At 37.8% G+C, this 6,000-nt stretch overlaps 1 pseudogene; it reads right to left on the reverse strand.

Annotated features, from left to right (window-relative positions):
• Nucleotides 1–1,796: 1,796 nt before the first annotated feature.
• LOC132098775 (low choriolytic enzyme-like) lies at nt 1,797–3,848 on the reverse strand (annotated as a pseudogene).
• Nucleotides 3,849–6,000: the final 2,152 nt, after the last annotated feature.

Raw genomic sequence — 6,000 nt, forward strand, 5'->3', positions numbered from 1 at the left:
GCATGACCGGTGTCTGAAGCATGTGTGAAAACACTTTCAATTGATTGGACCACACACCCTGTGACATCATTAACGAATCCCCGGAGTATAAAGGGGCACCTGTAATGCACGTCATCTGCAATTTGTCTTCAGAAGCCGTTAATATTTGACACCTGAGGACACACATGACCTTTGTGTTATGTGTCTCAGCAAGGAGCACACACGTTCAGTGCTCAAGGGTACTGAATGCACTCATTGTGAAAAGTTTTCAATAAGGAAGCTCCACTCTCACCAGTCCCTATTCTCATGGGACAGGCACCTCACGGCATGGGTCCCGTTACTGCTGAGGAATGGTGGAAACTGGCGTTGTGCTCGAGCTTGAGTGATCGGCGGGATCTAGCAGGAGAAAAACTTTTATCTCGATGTTCCGCTTTCGCCCCTTGGGTGTTTGGCACATCTGTTAATGTTTACCATAACTTTGGTGCTCTCTCACCAGGTGGCCAGGCATGTGTAGAGGCATGTGTATTTCATCCCCCAAAGTGTCCCTGTAATTAATGCAACCGTTCGAAAGGGAACAGCATAGCAGCCATTGATGAATTGCGCCAAGATCGATTCTATCAAATTAACAGCAAAGATGTGACTTACGTCTATAGTTTTTAAGCACAAACCATTTTAGTCAGTAGAATTTAACATTAAGGTATGCATGCCAAAATCTCAGGTCTGAAAAGAAATTTGGCTTGTCCTATCAGTGATTCTGCTGTTGTCTCTTTTGTTTTCATATAGCAATATAGTATCGTGTTCAAAGCCATAATGTCACATGTATTTTCATTTTACTTTCCTTTTATAAGTTAAATGCAGAAGACCCCAACACAGAGTGAAATCTCAATTTTATCATGGAAACTGTACAGAGAATTCACCTTTATATGTTACAATCAATGTCAATACAAAAAGTGATCAAGTGGCTGAATATCAGATGAGACCGCTGTTAAAACAGCCAGTATCGAATGGTATTGTGTGAAATCTTAATTTTATTTGCCTCTGCTCATATGATTATCGAAAAACTTTGACAGGAGAATACAAATATCAACCAGTGAGTTTTGATGGGTGGGGAGAGGCGTAGATGACTGAATGTGTTACTTAAAAAATCTATTAAAAATAATTTGTTATTGTTATATTTGTTCATATTAGGGGCCCAATTAAATTTAATTATGCTTTTACATTGTTCTATGCAGTTTTACAATATCTGATATTATATAGCATTGTTCTGGATCCCCATTTTAAGATATACAGTCTACAGGTTTTGTTTGTTTAGGGAAGAGTCAAACCCGTAGTTGTGAAGGGTGAAGAAACTTTATTACATATCAACCTAAATGGTTTTATTTTACTGTAATGATCTGTAAGTGAAATAAAATAATTTACAAATTTAATAAAATTTGCATTTGTTTTCTGTTTAATATAATTTATTATTCAAAAACAGTATGAATGATGCATTTCTTCACAGAAACTCACTCAAATACTTTTTATGTGAACAGTAGTCAACAACATTCATGAGACTTTGGATCTTTAGTAAATTGCTTTCTCTGAGCTGCATTTCAGGGTGAGGAAAGCAATTTCACTGCTCCTAAAAGACAGGGAAATCACTAAAGTCAGTTTAAAGTTCCCTTACTTATTTTTGTGCTAAATTTTTTTTTTTTTTCGTAATATATCATGACAGATTTGCTAGGCAATGCAATCATAATGTATGCAATCATTCAATCACTTAGCCATACCTTATCTATACATCATGTGCTAAATAGTGGGGCCTAGGTAGTAATGTGTCACTCACAGCACTGGTAGAGCCAGTTGATTCTGATGATGTCATTCTGGCTCATCTCAGTAGATGTACCCAGCGCAGCATTATTGTTAGGAATGGGAATCATAGTGGAGCGGCCATTCTTGGGTAAAGCATATCTGACAGAGCAAGAGACAGATGCAATTACATGACAGTCTTACACACAGAGAAACCACATCTCCGTATACAGGACTCGCTCACCTCTCGTACTGCATCACAGAGCTGTAGTCATAGGGAGTTCCCTGGTTTAGGGTGTTGATTTTGTTGAAGTTGTACTTCATGTCTAATGAGCAAATAAAACATTTAGTGTAGTAAATGTGCATTAAAGTACTGGACTGATCGCTAAATAGATTTGTAATTAACAGTGTACCATCACTGATGTTCTCCCAGATGACTTGGATGTGATTGTCATGGTCACTGCGGGTCTGTTCATGGTTGAAGCCAAGAGCGTGGAGAAGCTCATGCTGCACAGTGCTGTGGTAAAGACAGCCATTACGGGCCAGAGACACAGTCTGGCTGTAACCTTGACGGCCAACATATGAGTAGCATCTGTAAAACAACAGAATCCATCTCTTGATCACATATGTATTTTCATTATCATCGCTCTAAATGTAAGTGTGATTCTCATTCTGAGGCTTCTACCTGTCTTTTTGTGTTTTTTTGTTTGTTTTTACAATAATGTGAAATGTTCATTCTGACTTCCACTATAATCTATTCTCTAGTTTGTTTCTGCTTCATACCCACTGCGAGACTCAATGCTGATATAGTCTCTCTAATTGCTGCGGGGGAAGAAGCGGATACACGTGCTGTAGGAGAAAGAGTCCAGACCACGCTTGATGATCTCCAGCTCACGGGAGGCTGAAAGGGCAAAGGTCAGAGGTTGCTATGGAAACATTTACTTTGTTTCACAATCACATGCTTTGGCACTAATAATAAGACTTGAGTGTTAGGCTCTACCCTAAAATCAGGCAGAGTAAAGAGTCTGTCCTATTCTTTATTCTCTTTGGGCTATAAATGAAAACATAAATCATAATACTAGTGGCTTACAATAGTGGTTGGCGATGACGTAAGGCACATAAATCTTGCCGTCACTGTATTTAGGCCAGAGGCAGCCACGGGAGGTGCAGGGATCAGCATTTCTCTCATTTACAGCAATGTCATCCGATAGCTTGGGCTCATCAGGTACAGGAACTAACACATAAACAGTTCATTTGGTATCATTTAGTAAAGAACAGGTGCAGCACATTGATGTGTATTGGTGAGTATGTGGTGAGAACGTACTGATGCCTCTGTTGGCTCTGTGCAGCAGTTCAGACACAGACAGCTGAGCAGACTTGTCCTCAACAACTATTATAAAAATACATCAACACATTCACTAATGAACCATTACTTCAATCAGTTCATAATGCAGAAACAGTTAGCCTTTGCTAAATTGTTTCATTTCTTACAGTCTCATAGACTATGTAAAGTCAAAGCTGCTGGAGTATTTGACTTACCAGGCTACATGTGAGTTATGCCAGAACACCGCACACAAAATGGACATGAAAAAGAAACATTTCCTCAAGTCAAACTCATCATTTTACATTCCTAATTCTAACAATTATTAGTATCAGAGAGGTGTGTGCATAATGCATAATGCAATGATTTTGCATGCATTATTTACAACCTACTGATATAAAAGTCTTACCATCTCCTCAGCTCTAACAGAGAAGACGAGAAGCAGGGCCAGCAGGCCAAGTCACCCTGGTCACAAATATGTTGACCAAAGACCTGTAGAAAGAACCAAGGCACAGCTGTTTAGGCAGAGTGCCTCAAATGAAGGTAAACTTCAGATCTTTTACTAATACTTATCAACATTTCATAATATCCATCCATTTTCTACCCTCTTATTCTATATAGTCACTAGGCAAAGGCAGGAAAACACCCTGGAGATGTGGCCAGTCCATCACAGGGCTCAATATGTCACCATAACAATGATATTCAACATAACTACTTATAGATTTCTGATCTACATTAGAATCACATACTGTATGATCATTATAAACAAGTATCTTTCCTCAACTAATGCTCAAACAATGTTACAACTTGATGAAATATACATTTCTTTAAACAGAGAGAGGGAAAAAAACCCCGCTCTCTTACCTTAGATTTTCAAAGCCAGTGCAATGCTACAGCCACAGGTATTGGTTTTATACAGATACCATATCTATACGATCTTTACTGATATGGCCAGAAGTACTGTAGACATGCTGACATGTTGTCTGAAGGGGAACAGGTGTGAAATTCCCTCACGTCACACACAAACCTGATGAAATACCAGCGAGTAAACACTTGTGATATAATTATATAATATTAAGTTAGTATTTATTAGTTTGTAATACAAATTATTTTGTAACTTAATACATATATTGGAAAATAATTTCAGTTGTTCTTTTGTCTCTGGTTTCATATCTTTCATCTGTATAATCTGTTACGAATGTTTTCTTTTCTTTTTTCTTCTTAAATCTAATTTGCCATTATTTCAACAAATATTAATGTTGTGATTCTTTCTGATGCTTTTACGTGCAGGTTTCGTGGTAAAACTACAGGGCTTAATGCAGTTGTAATCTCTTTCATCTCATCAAATGGATCCAGTAGCTGTATTTTGAAGAATCTAAACACTGGAATCTCCAGCTCATTGGAGTCTGGAAGAGCAAAATAAGTGTAAACAAATAAGTGTACGTCCTTCGTGATGAACTGATACTTTATTTGTTTTTTAAACATCAGATAATAAAATGCCATGACTAATAGATTTTTGGCTGTTGCTAACATACATGTTTAGTTAAATGTGTAGTTATTGAATCCAAATTAATTTGGGAAAAATGTACAAGCAGGAACTCTCAAATCTCTTGTAATATTTTTCAAACCAGTTGCAATGGAGTTAATTATGCAACATTAATTTCTTGGTTACCAAACTGTTGTATCCGAAACACACTCACTCTTGAAATCATGCGGTTAGTTTAGATATGAAAAGCAAGGTATTTGGTGCAACAGCAGTTGTTTGAGGTTTCCTAGTTTTGACAGTGTATGATTCCACAGATGGACAGAAGGGTTTAGAATGTGAACAGTTTGGTCACATTTTACACAATAATACTACCCACCTTCTGTGTTTAAAGAAATGATGCAAGCATGACATTTCTCAACACATGTGACCCAACACCTCTACAGTGTAATTCATTGTTTTAGAAGATTGATTGGCCTACTGAACTTTGGAAACTATTTGTTCCAAATTCAGTCAATTTGCAAATTGCATCAATTCAGTAAAAAGCAAACCCTAAACTATAAACTCATATTTTCTTTACAAAGGACATATCTGTTTTAGGCTTAAAAACAGGGTTAGGTTCTTCTACACTCTTGTTAATCAGCTATAATTTCCCTCTGATTTTAGGAATAAATTATGAGTAGGGTTAGGTTTAGGGGTAGGGATTGGGTTAAATCTATATTTTTGGTTAATAATGTTGATCCAGGATCATCAAAAGATGTTGATCCAGGAACATGCCTTACTTGGCAAAATCACGGCGACCCATGCTGCACAGTGCTGTGGTAAAGACAGCCATTACGGGCCAGAGACACAGTCTGGCTGTAACCTTGACGACCAACATATGAGTAGCATCTGTAAAACAGAGATCCATAAAATATTTTTTTTTTTTTTACCCATCTCAGAGTGTTATCTTTATTTCTTCATCAATAAGTTACATCTGGGATGTAATTCTCATTCTGATGGAATTCTGCTTCTTCCTCTGATTCTCATTCTAAACATGTTTGTTTGCAGTCCCATGGTGCAGATGCAAACCTTAATTTTTGGCTTTGTACTTTTTGGATTGTCTTGAAACAAGTTCTGTGTTGGCATGTGACGTTTTTCTGATTTCGGTTTTGATTGTGTTATGTGTTACCCACTGCGAGACTCAATGCTGATATAGTCTCTCTCATTGCTGCGGGGGAAGAAGGGGATACATGTGCTGTAGGAGAAAGAGTCCAGACCACGCTTGATGATCTCCAGCTCACGGGAGGCTGAAAGGGCAAAGGTCAGGGGTTGCTATGTGCAATGTCATCCGATAGCTTGGGCTCATCAGGTACAGGAACTAACACATAAACAGTTCATTTGGTATCATTTAGTAAAGAACAGGTGCAGCACATTGATGTGTATTGGT

This window comes from Carassius carassius, chromosome 2 (assembly GCF_963082965.1).
Source record: "Carassius carassius chromosome 2, fCarCar2.1, whole genome shotgun sequence".
Classification (NCBI taxonomy): domain Eukaryota; kingdom Metazoa; phylum Chordata; class Actinopteri; order Cypriniformes; family Cyprinidae; genus Carassius; species Carassius carassius.